This window comes from Choloepus didactylus, chromosome 2 (genome assembly GCF_015220235.1).
Source record: "Choloepus didactylus isolate mChoDid1 chromosome 2, mChoDid1.pri, whole genome shotgun sequence".
Taxonomy (NCBI): domain Eukaryota; kingdom Metazoa; phylum Chordata; class Mammalia; order Pilosa; family Megalonychidae; genus Choloepus; species Choloepus didactylus.
This window is the reverse complement of record NC_051308.1, coordinates 227,046,971-227,067,507: the sequence shown is the minus strand read 5'-3', so window position 1 is coordinate 227,067,507 and position 20,537 is coordinate 227,046,971. Positions and strand designations below refer to the sequence as shown.

At 38.2% G+C, this 20,537-nt stretch overlaps 1 protein-coding gene and 1 pseudogene across 2 annotated transcripts in view; one reads left to right on the top strand and one right to left on the bottom strand.

The window, feature by feature from the left end:
* LUZP1 (leucine zipper protein 1) overlaps positions 1-20,537 on the bottom strand; it is a 158,386-nt gene that overhangs the window by 16,122 nt on the left and 121,727 nt on the right. The gene's annotated exons all lie outside the window — the stretch shown is intronic.
* LOC119514498 lies at positions 16,989-18,367 on the top strand (annotated as a pseudogene).

The window sequence follows — 20,537 nt, the reverse complement described above, 5'->3', positions numbered from 1 at the left end:
TCTAAGATCAGGAACAAGACAAGGATGCCCGCTGTCACCACTGTTATTCAACATTGTGCTGGAAGTGCTAGCCAGGGCAATCCGGCAAGACAAAGAAATAAAAGGCATCCAAATTGGAAAAGAAGAAGTAAAACTGTCATTGTTTGCAGATGATATGATCTTATATCTAGAAAACCCTGAGAAATCGACGATACAGCTACTAGAGCTAATAAACAAATTTAGCAAAGTAGCGGGATACAAGATTAATGCACATAAGTCAGTAATGTTTCTATATGCTAGAAATGAACAAACTGAAGAGACACTCAAGAAAAAGATACCATTTTCAATAGCAACTAAAAAAATCAAGTACCTAGGAATAAACTTAACCAAAGATGTAAAAGACCTATACAAAGAAAACTACATGACTCTACTAAAAGAAATAGAAGGGGACCTTAAAAGATGGAAAAATATTCCATGTTCATGGATAGGAAGACTAAATGTCATTAAGATGTCAATTCTACCCAAACTCATCTACAGATTCAATGCAATCCCAATCAAAATTCCAACAACCTACTTTGCAGACTTGGAAAAGCTAGTTATCAAATTTATTTGGAAAGGGAAGATGCCTCGAATTGCTAAAGACACTCTAAAAAAGAAAAACGAAGTGGGAGGACTTACACTCCCTGACTTTGAAGCTTATTATAAAGCCACAGTTGCCAAAACAGCATGGTACTGGCACAAAGATAGACACATAGATCAATGGAATCGAATTGAGAATTTGGAGACAGACCCTCAGATCTATGGCCGACTGATCTTTGATAAGGCCCCCAAAGTCACTGAACTGAGTCATAATGGTCTTTTCAACAAATGGGGCTGGGAGAGTTGGATATCCATATCCAAAAGAATGAAAGAGGACCCCTTCCTCACCCCCTACACAAAAATTAACTTAAAATGGACCAAAGATCTCAATATAAAAGAAAGTACCATAAAACTCCTAGAAGATAATGTAGGAAAACATCTTCAAGACCTTGTATTAGGCGGCCACTTCCTAGACTTTACACCCAAAGCACAAGCAACAAAAGAGAAAATAGATAAATGGGAACTCCTCAAGCTTAGAAGTTTCTGCACCTCAAAGGAATTTCTCAAAAAGGTAAAGAGGCAGCCAACTCAATGGGAAAAAATTTTTGGAAACCATGTATCTGACAAAAGACTGATATCTTGCATATATAAAGAAATCCTACAACTCAATGACAATAGTACAGACAGCCCAATTATAAAATGGGCAAAAGATATGAAAAGACAGTTCTCTGAAGAGGAAATACAAATGGCCAAGAAACACATGAAAAAATGTTCAGCTTCACTAGCTATTAGAGAGATGCAAATTAAGACCACAATGGGATACCATCTAACACCGGTTAGAATGGCTGCCATTAAACAAACAGGAAACTACAAATGCTGGAGGGGATGTGGAGAAATTGGAACTCTTATTCATTGTTGGTGGGACTGTATAATGGTTCAGCCACTCTGGAAGTCAGTCTGGCAGTTCCTTAGAAAACTAGATATAGAGTTACCATTCGATCCAGCGATCGCACTTCTCGGTATATACCCGGAAGATCGGAAAGCAGTGACACGAACAGATATCTGCACGCCAATGTTCATAGCAGCATTATTCACAATTGCCAAAAGATGGAAACAACCCAAATGTCCTTCAACAGATGAGTGGATAAATAAAATGTGGTATATACACACGATGGAATACTACGCGGCAGTAAGAAGGAAGTATCTCGTGAAACATATGACAACATGGATGAACCTTGAGGACATAATGCTAAGCGAAATAAGCCAGGCACAAAAAGAGAAATATTATATGCTACCACTAATGTGAACTTTGAAAAATGTAAAACAAATGGCTTATAATGTAGAATGTAGGGGAACTAGCAATAGAGAGCAATTAAGGAAGGGGGAACAATAATCCAAGAAGAACAGATAAGCTATTTAACGTTCTGGGGATGCCCAGGAATGACTATGGTCTGTTAATTTCTGATGGATATAGTAGGAGCAAGTTCACAGAAATGTTGCTATATTAGGTAACTTTCTTGGGGTAAAGTAGGAACATGTTGGAAGTTAAGCAGTTATCTTAGGTTAGTTGTCTTTTTCTTACTCCCTTGTTATGGTCTCTTTGAAATGTTCTTTTACTGTATGTTTGTTTTCTTTTTAACTTTTTTTTCATACAGTTGATTTAAAAAAGAAGGGAAAGTTAAAAAAAAAAAAAAGAAAGACAAGAAAAAAAAGATGTAGTGCCCCCTTGAGGAGCCTGTGGAGAATGCAGGGGTATTCGCCTACCCCACCTCCATGGTTGCTAACATGACCACAGACGTAGGGGACTGGTGGTTTGATGGGTTGTGCCCTCTGCCGCGGGTTTTACTCTTGGGAAGACGGTTGCTGCAAAGGAGAGGCTAGGCCTCCCTATGGTTGTGCCTAAGAGCCTCCTCCCGAATGCCTCTTTGTTGCTCAGATGTGGCCCTGTCTCTCTAGCTAAGCCAACTTGAAAGGTGAAATCACTGCCCTCCCCACTACGTGGGATCAGACACCCAGGGGAGTGAATCTCCCTGGCAACGTGGAATATGACTCCCGGGGAGGAATGTAGACCTGGCATCGTGGGACGGAGAACATCTTCTTGACCGAAAGGGGGATGTGAAAGGAAATTAAATAAGCTTCAGTGGCAGAGAGAATCCAAAAGGAGCCGAGAGGTCACTCTGGTGGGCACTCTTACGCACACTTTAGACAACCCTTTTTAGGTTCTAAAGAATTGGGGTAGCTGGTGGTGGATACCTGAAACTATCAAACTACAACCCAGAACCCATGAATCTCGAAGACAGTTGTATAAAAATGTAGCTTATGAGGGGTGACAATGGGATTGGGAAAGCCATAAGGACCACACTCCACTTTGTCTAGTTTATGGATGGATGAGTAGAAAAATAGGGGAAGGAAACAAACAGACAAAGGTACCCAGTGTTCTTTTTTACTTCAATTGCTCTTTTTCACTCTAATTATTATTCTTGTTATTCTTGTCTGTATGCTAATGAAGGTGTCAGGGATTGATTTAGGTGATGAATGTACAACTATGTAATGGTACTGTGAACAATCGAAAGTACGATTTGTTTTGTATGACTGCGTGGTATATGAATATATCTCAATAAAATGAAGATTAAAAAAAAAAAAAAAAAAAGACATAATGCTGAGCAAAATAAGCCAGGCACAAAAAGAGAGATATTGTATGTTACCACTAATGTGAATTCTGTGAAAAATGTACAATGTTTTATACTGTAGAATGTAGGGGACCTAGAGATACCAATTAGTGGAGGGGGAATGATAATCTAATAAGAACAGATAAACTATGGAGGGTAGTCTCAATGTTATGAGAATGCTCAGGAATGATTATGGTTTGTAAACTTTCTTGGATATAGTAAGATCATGTTGGAAGCAATAGAGTTATTTTAGGGTTTTTTTTTCTCTTATTCCTTTGTTTTCTTAGGGGTTGTTAATTTTCTTGGGGTATGGTAGGAACATGTTGGAAGCAATGTAGTTATTTTAGATTATTTGTTTTTCTTACTCCTCTGTTTGGACATGGTTTATTAATTTTCTTGGGGTATGGTAGGAACATATTGGAAGCAAAGTAGTTATTTTAGGTTATTTGTTTTCCTTAATCCATTGCTTTGTTTGAAATGTTGTGGGGTTTTTTTGGTTGTTGTTTGCCTGTTTGTTTTTAATTTTTTGATAAACAAAGTTAAAAAATTGAAAAAAAATCAGTAGAAAAATGGGAGTAAAAACTAAATGACAAATAGGGTGGGATGGGGGGATGGTTTGGGTATTCTCTTTTCACTTTTATTTTTTATTCTTATTCTGATTCTTTCTGATGTAAGGAAAATGTTCAGAAATAGATTGTGGTGATGAACGCATAACTATATGATCATACTGTGAACAGTTGATTGTATACCATGGATGACTGTATGGTTTGTGAATATATTTCAATAAAACTGAATTAAAAAACAAAACAAAACAAAAAAAAAACTAATGTTTGTTCAATCTGTAAGACAGGAAAGAAGTAAAAAGGGTAGGAAAGCAGGGTGAAAGAAAGCACACAATAAGAGAGTTGATAAAATTAACACAAATATAAGTAATCGCAATAAATGTAAACAGATGAAATTTTCCAGTTAAAACACAAAAAAATCTAATATTGGATAAAAGCAAAAAGAAAATTCAACTAAAATCTCTTTAAAACACATACTTTAAAACAAAGATAAAAAAAGATTGAAAGTAAACGAATGGGAAAAGATATCAGGCAGATAATAAGAGAAAGTGGGTGTACAATGCTATTTGCAGAAACAAATAAGATTTAAAAAGCACAATTATTAACAAATGATATCATTCCATTATGATTAAAGAAACAATTCAACAGACAGATAATTACAATATATAACTGCATCCTAGAGCCTTCAAGACTTGATGAAAGTGTGAGGATTAGATGATAGTAATATATAAATATTAATTTTATTTTGATAGTTGTAGTTGATTATATAGGAGAATGTCTTTGCTTTTAGAAAATACATATGTGATGAGATGAGAACATGTCAGCAACTAAGTCTTTAGTTGTCCAAGAAAAAAAAAATCTTTGTTCTGTACCTGCAAGTTCTAAGTTTAGGATTGTTAAAAAAGTAATAATAAAGAAAAACCTTAAAAAAACCTATTAGATTAGCAAACAACCCAAAAGCCTATTTATTACTTCTAATCAAACTGTATCTCTTCCTTCTAATGACTTACTGTCTTTGGTATGATCTGCATATAGTTTCATCTGGAACAGCTAAGCTCTGTCAGGACAAGATGTGAGAGTACGCTAAGATAATATCAGATCTATGCTAGGATGGGGGTGGGGGGACCACAGATAGACATGACCAATGGAGTAAACCCTCACATGATTGGTCGAATCATTTTGACAAGCGTGCCAATAGGGAAAACAGTCTCTTCAACAAATTGTGCTGGGAAAGCTGGATATCTACATGCAAAAAAAAAAGAAGTTGTATCCTTACCTTACACTGTATACAATAATTAACAAAATGGATTAAAGACCCAAAACCATAAAACTCTTGGAAGAAAACAAAGGGGAAATCTGCATGATCCTGGATTTGGCAATGGTTTGTTAAATATGACACCAAAAGCAAAGGCCACAAAAGAAAAAATAGATCAATCAAACTTCATTAAAAATTTTACATTTATGCAACAGACTCTATCAAGAATGGAAATGAGAGGAGTGATGTCATCAATATGGCGAAAACTTCTCTCCAGAGATTCAATGAAAAAAAGGACAATTCTGAACTATTTGAAACTCTAGAGGAGGATATAGATTGGAGAAAGACCCTGCAAGTGCTGAATTGAAGAAAGAGAAGAATATCAGGAATTTTCCATCCAAGACCAGCCGGTCATTTCCCCTCCCCCTCAATCTACGTGCGGGAAAGGCACAGAATCAGCAGACGGCCCCCTCCAAATAGGGGACACAGATTTTAAAATCTCACAGCAGTGAAAAATACCCTCACTGTTTGAAGACCTGGTGGACAGGGGAGGACATTTCAAGGCCCAGATCAGTGAGGGGCAAAAAGACTGAGAAAATGTGGACAGAGATATGTTTCCAGACTAGTCTAGGGTGGGGAAGAACCCTAGAGGGAAGCAGCAGCCGGTGGCCCTTTCCTTGCTTTGGGGACAGCTGCAGTGTTGAATCAACTGGGGAAGTGCTTTGCCACGGCAGAACCCCACATCAAGCCAATTTTGGCTGGTAGAGTGAGGACACAGAGGAGTCCCGCAGTTTCTGCCCAGCTGTGCTCCGAGCAAAGAAGCCTCTGAGGACGAGTCAGTTACTGAACAGCGCCATCTGCTGGATATTTTGGAAAATGCAAGAACTCTTTCTTAGGAACACAGGAACTGGTCTACACACCCTGTATGGAAACCCATCCCTGTTTTGGCTGAGAAAATAGCAAAGACCCAACTGTTAAAGCAGGGCCCCAAAATAAACCCAGGTCTTGCTAGCCGGTGGAAAAGAGCACCACTGGAAGCCAGCAGATTTGTATTACCACACACAGTGAATCTGCCAGGGTGCCCAGTGCCTATCTCCCATCCCTGTGGCAGGCCACAGTGGGCGCCTGATTTTGGGGGGAAGACTGGGAGTCAGAGCCAATCTGATAACTGGCCAGGGAGAGAAACAAAGAAAAGATAGAGATCAAAGTCAACCAACAAGAAAACCTTAGGCAAAAAAGAGAAAACAACCCTCAGAAAAAACCAATCAAGAATATCCATGTCTAGACACCAGCAGAAATCACAAGCCTCATCAGGAAACAGAAAAATATGGCCCAGTCAAAGGAAAAAACTAACATTTCAACTGAGATTCAGGAGTTGAAACAACTAATTATAGATGTTGACAGAAATCTTTTAAATCAAATCAGTGAGGTGAGGATATGACAAAAGAGATAAAGGATATAAAGAAGACAATGGGTGATCATAAGGAAGAATTTGTAAGCCTGAAAAAACAAATGGTAGAACTTATGGGAATGAAAGGCAAAACAGAAGAGATAAAAAACACAATGGAGACATACAACAGACTTGGAGAGGCAGACTGGAAGACAGGACATCTGAAATCCTGCACACAAAGGAACAGATAGGGAAAGTAATGGAAAAATATGAGCAGGGTCTCAGGAACTGGATGACAACATGAAGCACACAAATATATGTGTTATAGGTGTCCCAGAAGGAGAAGAGAAGGGAAAAGTGGCAGAAGGAAAAACAGAGGAAATAATCAATGAAAATTTCCCAACTCTTATGAAAGACAAAATTACAGATCCAAGAAGCACAGCATACCCCAAACAGAATGGATCCAAATAGACCTATTCCAAGACACTTATCGGATTTTCAAATGTCAAAGACAAAGAGAGAATTCTGAAAGCAGCAAGAGAAAAGCAATCTATCACATACAAGGGAAGCTTGGTAAGACTAAATGCAGATCTCTCAGCACAAACCATGGAGGCAAGAAGGCAGTGGTATGATATCATATTCAAGATAATGAAAGAGAAAAACTGCCAACCAAGAGTCCTATATATGGCAAAACTATCCTTCAGAAATGAGGGAGAGTTTAAAATATTTACAGATAAACAGACACTGAGACAGTTTGTAAACAAGAGACCCCCTCTACAGGAAAAGACAGGAGAGAGAGGTTTGGAGAAGAGTGTAGAAATGAAGACATAGGAGACACAAAGAGGGTAGAGATAAGGCATTTGATGTTGAAGTAGTACAGAATGTTCTAGAGGATTGATTATGTAGATCTAGAAATGGATAGCACAATACTGTGTGATGGTAGCACAATATTTTAAGTACACTGAGAAAAGATGACTGTGAATATGGTTGAAAGAGGAAGGTTAGAGGTCTGTATGACACCAGAAGGAAAGATAGAAGATAAAGACTGGGATTGTATAACCTAGTGAAACCATGAGTGGTCAAAGAGTGTGATTAAATATACAAATATAAGAATGTTTTGCATGAGGGAGCAGCGAGAAGGAATGAAGTTATGAAGTATGCAACAAAGTGAATGGACCATGAGGACAGTAGGTTGAATGAAATAAACCAGAAATGAAAAGACAAACATTATAACGCCTCAATACTATATACTTATAACAATGGGTAAATTCTGATAATTGAATCTGGGAGCATGGGTTATAAGAGAAAGGTTTATGTAAAGGTTCATAGAGTGTAAGTTCTTACAGCAATCACACTTATTCATGAGATGTAACAGTTATTTCTAATTTTTGAGATTCTGAGCTGTTTGTGTGTGACGTAGTTGGACCCTGGAGCTTCAGGTGTCTGTGTGGCACGTGGGACTCAGAACCAGAATTTGGCAGCTGGTAAGTGCCAGTGTTGCCCCACAAATCAACTGCTGAAGAGGCTGAAAAGGAGATCAGACGAGATGCGAATGAAACAGACTCGGTTGAGAGTGGGGTAGATCAGACTAAAGGGTAGAGGATGATATTAACTGTGTTTTAAAACTTTGGCTTCTGTGTGGGACCAAAGAAAGAGTGGTTTTATGGTGCAAAGTCTGTATTTTCTGTAGAACACTATATAATTTAACTTGTATGGTCAGTTTACTCAAATGCCACAATTACATGGAACCTTGACTAGAGAGTGAGACCTTGTTTTTTGTACAGGTTAGCATGAAGCCCTGATACAACCCAGAGTAATTTGGGCAGAGAATAGAAAGTATTTGCAAGGTCCCCTTGGAGGACTGTGGAGAAATGTGGAAATATTAGACTTCCCCAGCTGGGGAATTCCTGATATTCTCACAAGCACTGGGGACCACCAGCTTAGTAGACTGGGCCCTCGATCTTGGGGTCTGCCCTTATAAAGCTTGTTACTGCAAAGGAGGGGCTAAGCCTACTCATAATTGTGCCTAAGAGTCACCTCCAGAGAACTTCTTCTGTTGCTCATATGTGGTCTCTCTAAGCCAACTCGGCAGGTGAACTCACTGGCCTCCCCCTTACATGGGACATGACTCCCAGGGGTATATATCTCCCTGGCAATGTGGAACGTGACTCCCAGCGATGAGCCTGGACCCTACATCGTGTGATTGAGAAAGCCTTCTGAACCAAAAGGGGGAAGAGAATTGAAACAAATAAAGTCTCAGTGGCTGAGAGATTTCAGATGGAGTCGAGAGGGCAATCTGCAGGTAACTCTGTTGCATTATATAGATATCCCTTTTTAGTTTTTAATTTATTAGAATAGTTAGAGGAAAATATCTGAAACCATTGAACTATAATCCAGTATCCTTGATTCTTGAAGGTGGTCATATAACTATATAGTTTATATGGTATGACTGTATAGGGGACAAATGAGTATAAAAATGAGGGTAAAAAGTAAATGAATAATATAGAGGAGGGTTGTATGGGACATTTTGGGTGTTCTTTTTACTTTTATTTTTTGGGGTAATGAAAATGTTCAAAAATTGATTGTGGTGATGAATGCACAACTATATGATGAAACTGTGAAGAACTGTTTTACACTTTGGATGACTGTATGGTATGTGAATATATTTCAATTAAAAATATTAAAAAAAGGAAATGGGGGGAAAGACAGGTATAGCATGTGTGCTGGTTTGAATGTATTATGTCCCCCAGAAAAAGCCATATTCTTTGAAGCAGTCTTGTGGGGCAGACATATTAGTGGGGATTAAGTTGGAACATTTGGATTAGGTTGTTTGCATGGAAATGTGCCCCACCCAACAATAGGTGATAACTCTGATATTTCCATGGAGGCCTGCCCCAACCCATTCAGGGTGGGCCTTGATCAGTGGAGCCATATAAATGAGCTGACAAACAGAAGGAACTCAGTGCAGCTGTGAGTGACATTTTGAAGAGGAGCTACAGCCAAGAGGGACACTTTGAAGAAAGCACAGGAGCTGCAGATGAGAGACAGTTTGAAGATGGCTGTTGAAAGCAGACTTGCTCCAGAGAAGCTAAGAGAGGACAAACAACCCAAGAGCAACTAAGAGTGACATTTTTAAGGAACTGCCGTCTAGAGAGGAACGTCCTGGGAGAAAGCCATTTTGAAACCAAAACTTTGGAGCAGATGCCAGCCATGTGCCTTCCCAGCTAACAGAGGTTTTCCAGATAACCACTGGCCATCCTCCAGTGAAGGTACCCGATTGCTGATGCGTTACCTTGGATACTTCATGGCCTTAAGACTGTAATCGTGTAACCAAATAAACCTCCTTTTATAAAAGCCAATCCGTCTCTGGTGTTTTGCATTCTGGCAGCATTAGCAAACTAGAACAGCATGCTTTGAGTGCTCTCTTTTATTTTTATTCTTATTTTCATTTTTTCAGTTTATTTTTTGGAGCGATGAAAACGTTCAAAAATTGATTATGGTGTTGAATGCACAACTATATGATGAAACTGTGAACAACTGTACACTTTGGATGATTATATGGTATGTGCCTATATTTCAATAAAATTACATTAAAAAAATTCAACTCAATAAAAATTTTCTTAACCCCCCCTCCAAAAAAAGAATGGAAATAAATTCTTTACCTAACTAAAAGAAGCATAATTTAAAATATTATTTAAATTACAATTAATAATATTTTAAGTAAGCCTGTTTCCTTTCCCTACTTTGTCAACTCTTCTGACATTCTCTGCCAAGTAGGCTGGCTAGGAGTTCTTATCATCTTTGTACACAAGGAAACTGAGAGTGGCAAATGTAATTTTCCAAAGGTGGCTGCCACAATTATTTCCATCCTACATCCCCTTCTTACAATGAGACACTGACACTCTTCCTATTGACCCCTTCTCTTTTGAACCTGATGGACCTTTCTGACTGCTTGGACCAAGAAAATATGGCAGAAGTAATGCTATATGACTTCTAAGTGTAGATCATCTAAAATGCCATGTACTTCTATCTTATTCTTTTGGGACACTCACTCTTGGAACCTTAAACCATACTGTGCAGAAGCCAAACAACACATGAAGAGGCCATGTGAAGGGAGTCCGACAGCCCAAGCCACGTGAAGACCCACCTGACAGCATCAACACCAGACATGTGGGTGAGTCTTCACGATTCCAGCTCCCAGCCAGTCCCCCGAGTCTTCAAGCAGCCCCAGCTACTACCACATGGAGCAAAACGGAGTCCTGTCTAAATTGCAGATTGGTCAGCAAATTATATAACTGTTGTTGTTTTAAACCACTAAATTTGAGGTATTTTGTTACACTGCAATAGATAACTAGAAACTGAGCTCTGTATGGGTTAGATAACCTGCCAGAGATTGAGTAGCAGCTTTTTTTTTTTTTTTTAATGCTAGGACTCTTAACATCTCCCTTCATTTATTTTTCATTGTACCACAGGTGTTCCACTGGATAGGATTGGTTCTACCTTCCATCTACATTTATTTCATTCAGTCAACAAATATTTTTGAGCACTTATTATGCACAGGCACTATTCTAAGTGCTTGGATTTCATCAGTTAACAAAACACCAAATAGCCTCAATCTTGTGGAGCTTACTTTCTAGGGTAGACAGACAATAAACATAATGAATCAGAAAAGGATATTATATGTAAGAAAGTGATCAGTGCTACTTAAAAAAAAAAAAAAGGAACTGTAGTGGAAATGCTGAGAGGAGGAGGCTGCAATTTTAAATAGGACAGTTAAGGTAGGCCTCACTAAGTGCAGCACTTGAGCAGAAACTTGAGGGAAGCAAGGAAGAATGTCTAAAGGAGAAGGTTCCAGGTAAAGAGCCAGAGCAAAGACTCTAAAAGAGAAGCATGCTTAATGTATTCAAAGAAAAGGACCAGTGTGGCTGAAGCTGAGAACAAGGAAGAGAGTAGCAAGAGATGGCATCAAAGAGGTAATGAGGGAGATCATGAAGGGCACTTTATAGGCCACTGTGACAACTTTAATTTCTCCACTGAAAAACGGAGAACAACCGAAAGATTTTGAGCAGAAGACTGACATATTCTAACTGAGGTTTTAAAAGGATAAATCTGTAAAGTTTTTTTCTACATGAAGTGGAAAAACAAGCAAAACTAATACATGGTGAGAGTGGTTACTTCTGGGAAGATGATGACTGGGAAGAGGCTGCTGAAAATGTTCTATGGGTGGTGGATACTTGGTGATTATATAATAAAAATTCATCAAGCTATGTAACTTAAAATTTGCACATTTTACTATAAGTTATACCTCAATAACAAAAAAATAAAGATGGAGGGGGAGCGGCGGAGGCCAGCAGCCCAGCTTCGTGAAGGCTCTCAGCATGCCGCAGCCCACAGCACCTGGCAAGCACCCTCTCCGCTGCCAGGGTGCCCAAGAGGAAGGTCAGCTCTGCCGACGGGCGGGGAAGGAGGAGCCCAAGAGGAGGTCGGCGAAGCTGTCAGCTAAGCCTGCTCCTGCGAAAGTGGAAGCAAAGCCAAAAAAGGCAGCAGGAAAGGATAAAGTCTTCAGACAAAAAAGTGCAACCAAAAGGGAAAAGAGGAGCAAAGGGAAAACAAGTTGAAATGGCTAACCAAGAAACTAAAGAAGATTTACCTGCAGAAAATGGAGAAACTAAAAATGAAGCGAGTCCAGCCTCTGATGAAGCAGGAGAGAAAGAAGCCAAATCTGATTAATTTTGTATACTATGTCTTATCAGTGGTCCCTGTTTCTCCCTTCTTGTACAACCCAGAGGAATATTTTTATCAACTATTTTGTAAATGCAAGTTTTTTAGTAGCTCTAGAAGAAACATTTTTAAGGAGATTGAAATCCCACCTCATCCCATTTTTTAAGTGTAAATGCTTTTTTTTAAGAGGAGAAATCATTTGCTGGTTGTTTATTTTTTGGTATAACCAGAAATAGTAGGATATTGAATTATGGGAGGTTTTGACTGTCTTGGTTGTCAACTTTAACATTTCATAGGGTGGGGTGGGAGGGCAGTTTTTATCCCTATAATACAACACACACTAAATGATGATTTGGAGTCACAGTCTTGCATTTAATATGTCTTGAACATTTTAAATTACTTCTTTTCCCATGTTTTTTAGTAGAATTGTTTCTTAAAACTGCTCCCTGATCTTGGCTCACCCTGTCAGAACTGTATGTACTCCGTAACATCTTTGGTTGTGATCATCCAGTTTTCCTAATATCTTTGTTATATGCTATGAAAGATTGGAAATGTATGTTGTGTGTATGATATTAAATTGTGAATTAGTGGGACTTACGACGTAACAGCTTATCAACATTTGAAGACATTGGTACTTGATACCCTCTTAGGGAAAACTTGCCTCCAAATTTTAAGCTGGAAAGTCATTGGAATAACTTTAGAAAAGAATTACAACTATATGGGTTTTTAGATTTTCAGTACATACATTAATTGTGTACAAAATGTTCATAATGTCTGTGTGCTGATCTTCAGAACAATCAATAAAATCTCAATTATGAAAGAAAATAAAATAAAGATGGAGGACCTAAAAATAAAAAACCAAAAAAGGGATCAATATGACTGTAGTGCTGAAAACAGACTGTAGAGGATAAGGGTGAGAGCAGAAAGACCAGATAGGAGGCTACGGCAGCAACCCAGGCAAAGGACAGTTGTGGGGTGGAGGTGGCCTAAGGGTACATCGACTGAGGACCAGAATGGTGAACTGTGGTGTATGCACACAATGGAATACTGAGCAACCTCAAGAAGGAATGAAGTTGTGAGACACGCAAGGAGGTGAATGGATCCTGTGAACAGCATTTTGAGTGAAGTACGCCAGAAACAAAGGCAAACACTATAATGCCTCACCAATATGGACTAACTACTAATTCAAACTCAGAATTGAATCTTAAAAGCACAGCTTATTAAGGGAACACTTATTGTAATGGTCCCTAGATTGTAAGCTCTCACAACAGTCACATCTATTCCTGAATTGTAACGGCTATCTTCAAATTCTGAGATGCTGATCCCTTTGTGTATAACCTGATTGGTCTCTGGAACTTTGGGTATCTTTGTGACACCTGAAACCCAGAGCTAGAGCTCGACAGATACGACTGTCAGTTTTAGCATATACAGCAACTGTTAAGTTGAAAAAGAGTCAAGACTTCAATTATAGATATGAATGAAGTAGATGTGGTTAGGACTAGGGCAAATCGGGCTAAAGGGTAAAGGACGATACTGTGTTTTAAAACTTCGACTTCTATGTGAGACCAAGAGAGGAGATGTTTATTTGGTACAGGACCTATATTTTCTAAACAATTTAACTTGTACGGTCAGTTTGTTCAAACACCATTAATTATATGGAACTTTGCAAAGGAAGTGAGATCTGGTAAGTTTATATAGGTTAGTGTGAAATAGTACACATCCCAAAGTAATGTGGGCAGAGAATAAAAATATATATGCAGGGCCCTCCTGAGGAGCTGGGGGAAAATGAGCAAATATTGGGCTTCCTCACCTGGGTTGTTGCTCATGTTCTCATAAACTTGAGGACTGGCGGTTTGGTATGCTGAGCCCTCTATCTTGGGGCTTGCCCTTAAGAAGCTCGTTACTGTAAAGGAGAAGCTAAACCTGCTTATAATTGTGCCTAAGAGTCTCCCCGGGTGCCTCTTTGTTGCTCAGATGTGGCCCTCTCTCTCTAGCTAAGCCAACTCGGTAGGTGAACTCGCTGCCCACTCTACGTGGGACCTACTCCCAGGGGTGTAAATTTCCCTAGCAATGCAGGATATGACTCCTGGGAATGAACCTGGACCCGGCATCGTAGGTTTGAGAACATCTTTTGACCAAAAGGGGGATGCAAAATGAAACAAAATAAAGTTTCAGAGGCTAAGAGATTTCAAATGGAGTCGAGGTCACTCTGATGGACATTCTTATGTACTATTAGTTAGCCCTTTTTAAGTTTTAATGTATTGGAATAGCTAGAAGTAAACACCTGAAACTATCAAACTGCAACCCAGTAGCCTTGACTCATGAAGACCATTGTATAACAATGTAGCTTATAAGGAGTGACAGTGATTGTGAAAACCTTGTGGATCACACTCCCTTTATCCAGTGTATGGATGGAGGAGTAGAAAAATGGGGACAAATACTAAATGAAAAATAGGGTGGGGGGGATGATTTGGGTTTCTTTTTTACTTTTATTTTTTATTCTTACTTTTATTCTTTCTTGTGTAAGAAAAATGTTCAAAAATAGATTGGGGTAATGAATGCACAACTATATGATGGTGCTATGAAGAGCTGATTGTACACCATGGATGACTGTATGGTACGTGAATATATCTCAATAAAAGTGAATTTAAAAAGAAAAAAAAAAAGGGCAGTTGTGGCCTGGACCAGGAGGGTGACAATACAAGCAGTGAGAAGTGGTCAGATTTTGGCCATGAGAAGGTAGAACCACAGGATTTGTTCTTGGATTGCATATAAGGTGTAAGAAAGGAGTTAAGGATGACTCTATGGTTTTTGAACTGAATTTGTGGAAGGACAGAGTTGTTATCAATTCAAATGTGGATGACTGCAGATGGAGCATGACTGAGAGGGAAGATAAGGAGTTCTGCTCAGGGCATGTTATTCATGAGATATGTATTAGTCACCCAAATGGAATGTTAGAGAGGCCATTGAATGTAGAAGTGTAGAGTTCAGGAAAGAGACATGGGCTGAAGATATAGATCTGTGAATCAACGATAAATAGATAATTTATAAAGCCATGATCTGGATAAGATTGCCAAGGAACTGAGTAAATACAGAGAAAACAGGAAGTCTAAGGTCTGGGCCGAGGACAAATGATATTTACTGGTGGGAGAGATGTAGAGTAACCAGCAAAGGAGACAAAGAAGGGGCAGTGGAGTAGAGAGAAAACTAGGAGAATATAGTATCATGGAAGCCAAGCCAAGGTATTTTAAGGAGGAGGGAGTGAGCAATTGTGTCAAGTGAAGCTGACGGCTCAAGTAAGATGAGCACTAAGAATGGACCATTAAATTTAACAATATGGAAGTCACCTTGACAAGAGCAGCTTTATTGAAATAGAGGAGAAAGCCTTACTAGAATGAGTTTAAGAGAGAAAATAAAGAGATGAATTGGAGTCTGCAAGTATCCAACAATTTTTAAAATTCTGCTGAAAAGCAGAGCAAATAAATAAGGAGAGCACTGACAGAGAAACTGGTATCAAGAGTTTTGTTTTTTCTTCCCTACCTGGGGAATTACTGATATTCTCACAAGCATTGGGGGCTACCAATTTAGAAGGCCAAGACCTCAATCTTGGGGCTTGCCCTTATGAAGTTTGTTACTGCAAAGGAGAGGCTAAGCCTACTTAAAATTGTGCCTAAAAGTCCCCCCAAGAGAACCTCTTTGGTTGCTCAGATGTGGCCTCTCTAAGCCAATTCTGCAGATAAACTCACTGCCCTCATCCCTATGTGAGACATGAATCCCAAGGGTGTAAATCTCCCTGGCAACATGGGACATGATTTGTGTAGATGAGACTGCCCCTGGCATCATGGGATTAAGAAAGCCTTCTTGGACCAACCCGGGGAAAAGAAAGGAAACGAAACAAAGTTTCAGTGGCTGAGAGACCTCAAATAGAGTCGAGAGGTCATTCTGGAGGTTATTCTTATGCATTATACAGACATCCCTTTTTAGTTTTTAGTGTATTGGAATAGCTAGAAGGAAATACCTGAAACTGTTGAACTGCAATCCAGTAGCCTTGATTTTGAAGACGACTGTATAACTATGTAGCTTATATGGTGTGACTGTGCAACTGTGAAAATCTGTGGCTCACATTCCCTTTAACCAGTGTATGGAAAGATGAGTAGAAAAATGGGAACAAAAAGTAAATGAATAATAGGGGGATGGGGGGTGGGATGTTTTGGGTATTCTTGTATTTTTATTCCTGTTTTTTAAAATTACTTTTATTACTTTTTAATTTTTATTTTATTTTATTTTTTGGAGTAATGTAAATGTTCAAAAACTGATTTTGGTGATGAATGGACAACTATATGATGGTACTGTGAATAACCGATTGTATACTGTGGATGTTTGTATGGTATGTGAAAATACCTCAATAAAACGGAATTTTTAAAAACATTTTAAAAGTTTTGTTTTTTTATTAAGATGGGGGGAGCATGTTGGTATACTGACAGAATATAATCCCAGAAAAAGGGAAATTTGGACAAAATTATGAAAGAGGAGGAAATCTGCTGGAGCAATGCCCTTGGGTAGGAGAGAGAGAACAGGGCTCTAGCATACCAGCACAAGGACCCAGCATTAGAGAAGAACAAAGATAGTTCATCTATGACAACAGGCAGGGAGGCAGAATATGAGAGTACAGTTGTTAGATGAATAGGCACGTATGGTGGCAGGGGTCTAGGGAAGTTCTCTCCTGATTTATTTTGCTTTCTCAACTAAGTAGAAAACAAGATCATCACATTAAAGTGACATGGGGGGTGGTATTGGAGATATAGAGGTTTGAGGAATAGTCATCTAGATGAATGCAGAAGTCAACAGACTGGTGGCAGGGCTGGTGTATGGTTGGTGACTTTCCAGATGTTGAGATCCCTGTATCCCTGGCAGGGTCGTTACTGAGCTGTAGTTGTAATAGACTGTACCTTCTCAAACAGTATCTATTTACAATGAAGTTGGAGTCCCCAGAATTCCAATCAATCTTCACAGAAGGACTGAAGAGTCTGATAGAATTATTTGTCAAAGAAAATCATCAATTAAGAATAGCAGGAGGAGCTGTGAGGGATTTATTAAATAGAATAAAGCCTCAAGATGTGGATTTTGCTACTACTGCTACCCCTACTCAAATGAAGGAAATGTTTCAGTCTGCTGGTATTCATATGATAAACAACAAAGGAGAAAAGCATGGAACACTTACTACTAGGCTTCATGAAGAAAATTTTGAAATTACTACACTCCAGACTGATGTCATCACTGACGGAAGACAATGCTGAGGTAGAATTCACAGCTGACTGGCAGAAAGATGCTGAATGCAGAGATCTCACTATAAATTCTATGTTTTTGGTTTTGATGGTACCTTATTTGACTACTTTAATGGTTATAAAGATTTAAAAAATAAGAAAGATTTGTTGGTCATGCTAAACAGAGAATACAAGAAGATTATCTTACAATTTTAAGATACTTCAGGTTTTATGGGGGAATTGTAGAAACACCTGGTGACCACGATCCTTAGACTTTAGAAGCAATTGCAGAAAATGTAAATGGTTTGGCTGGAATATCAGGAGAGAGGATTTGGGTGGAACTGAAAAAAATTCTTGTTGGTAACCACTTAAATCACTTGATTCACCTTATCTATGACCTTGGTGTGGCTCCTCACAAAGATTTACCTGCTAATGCAAATTTAGAAGAATTTAACAAAGTCAGTAAAAATGCTGAAGGTTTTTGACCAAAGCCACTGACTCTCTTGGCTTCATTATTCAAAGTATAGGATGATGTCACAAAATTGGATTTGAGGTTGAAGATTTCCAAAGAAAAGAAAAACTTTGGCTTATTTATAGTTAAAAATAGGAAGGATTTAGTTAAAGCAACAGATAGTTCAGAAACATTAAAACCCTATCAGGACTTCATTATAGATTCTAGGGAACCTAAAGCGACTACTCGCATATGTGAGCTACTGAAGTATCAAGGAGAGCATCATCTTCTAAAGGATATGCAGCAGTGGTCCATTCCTCCATTTCCTATAAATGGCCATGACATCAGAAAAGTGGGCATTTCTTTGGGAAAAGAAATCGGGGCTCTATTGCAACAGTTGAAAGAACAGTGGGAAAAAAGTGATTACCAAATGGAAAAAGATGAACTTTTGAGTCACATAAAGAAAAAACTAAAACTGAGGAGAGCTGGTTATTAAAGTGGAAAAATTTTGGTAAAACTAGTTTTATCATTCTCCCCTTTAGTGAGATTTAAGAGACTTGAATATACAGCAGAATAAAAGCCAGCTTAGGAGGACTGCTTTAGAAGAATACAGTCTTTTCTTGTGAGATATAAACAATTTCAGGCACTAAGCTGAAGTATGCCTCCTCTTAATATGACATATTGCTAGTTGGCTTCCTCTTTATCTAGGCTTTTTTTATTCTTTTTTTGCAAAGGACAGTACTAAGATTGATCTTAAAAAGTGGTGTTTGCTGTTAAAAGAACTTGAATTATTACATAAAACATTTGTCTAGTGTCAGTTCTTACCTGAATTCCAACGTTAACTTGTGCTTGAAAAGAATAGTTAACAAATTTGCATAAAACATCCTGTATAAAATATGAATACTAAATATGTCTCAGGCAGCTGACATTCATACATAGGATTTGTTTTGGCAAACTATGTTTTAGTATGTAGGTGGTATTTTCTCTGCCTTACTGATTTCCTTAACTGTGCATGGCTAGCCTGGGAAACTCAGATTTTGGGACTGGCTTCAAGGTTAACTTTGAGCCTGTTTGTTATTTGAACAAACATTTCCTTTGGAATAAGAGGAATGTGTTTATGTGGTATGTAACAGTATATATCAGATGCCATATTTACTGTAATTAAAAGGATTATATGGCTTACTTAAAATTTCCATTGATGTGTTCCTAAATGCTTTTGGGTAAGTAGGGTTATTACACAAACTTATTTTACAATTGATTTCCCTTTCTGTGTAGCTAGTGAAGCATCTTTGTACTCTGTGAGCAAGTCGCAATTTTGGACCTTGATAAAACAATTTTGAAAAGCATTTTTTATTAAAGCCCAGCTAAGTGAAAATATGACAAACACTCAATATAACAGGGCCAGAAAGGCAACTGAAGAAAGGACTGCACACAGGTTAGTAATTAAATGCATTATGAAATGATACATTGAAATATGTAGACCCAAAGAATCCTCCAGATAGAAAATATACAGATTTAGCCATTTCAGAGGTCTGGTTTTTGTCATATGTAAAACACCTTAAAATAGTATTATGTGCATGTTTTTACATTTCAGAAAGTTTTATTTGCAAATGTCAGTAAACAATATAGAATATTATGAGATTATACCCTTCATAGGTAAAAAAAATATTTTCTCACTGTATCTGGTTTAGATTTTGCTACTAAAAGGAACTCCCTGGAACAACTTTGTAGAATAAGAGTAAGTTTTAATTCCGTTTAAGTATATGAACAACCAGTGAAGTCATTAGAGCTAGAAGTCCAAAATTGTTGTTAGTAGTAATAAAGTGGAAAAAAGAATGGCAATCTTGTGTCTATATGAGTCAAATAAGCCAAGACTATACCTTCAACAATTTCTTAAGGTGTTTTTCATTTACTGTACTTAACTGACATTTATCAGTCAAGGCAGTCAAAACTGTTGCATATTTGGTGAATTAAAATAAGCTTAAAATTTTATCTTAAGTTAAATGCTTGTGAGTAGATATTTTAAGGAAATGTTTAACTTCATTTTGCTTTTAAAGTTGTATTTTCTTCGATTTACATTGAAGTACAATAGTCTACAAAATACAGTATCATTTCTAGCCTACATGAGGCAGCATCTTTTGGCATCTCTGCTCCACAATAGTTTGGGTTCAACATAAACTTTCTTTTTGAAAAAATGTGTAGAACATAATAACCAGGGTCAAACACCAAGCAAATACACAACATACTATTTCTAAATAAAAATGAAAACTGAGGCTCAGGAAAAAAAATAATAAAAAAAATAAGCCAACATACTAGGGACATTTACATCTTGCTCTTTTGTGAGACCAAGAGTTTCTCACCTCCTGCTTACTTCCCATTTCACATTTTAAACTTATATTTTAAGGTACATTTACCCTTTCTCTTTACTGGCTTACAAAGATGATAGGTTAAACATTAGCGGCCTAGGTCATGCAGACTGCCAGGGGAGGACAAATTCTGCAGGCCTGTTTTGCTCAGGCCAGGGGCTGCCACAGTTAGTCCTCTACAGCAACTAGTAAAAAACCAGGAGCAACTAGTAAATAAAGAACAACTGTAGGTAGACATCTGCAAATACACACGACATACACCAGCCCAGAATGTGTGGAGTGGTGGCTGAGATGGTAGCA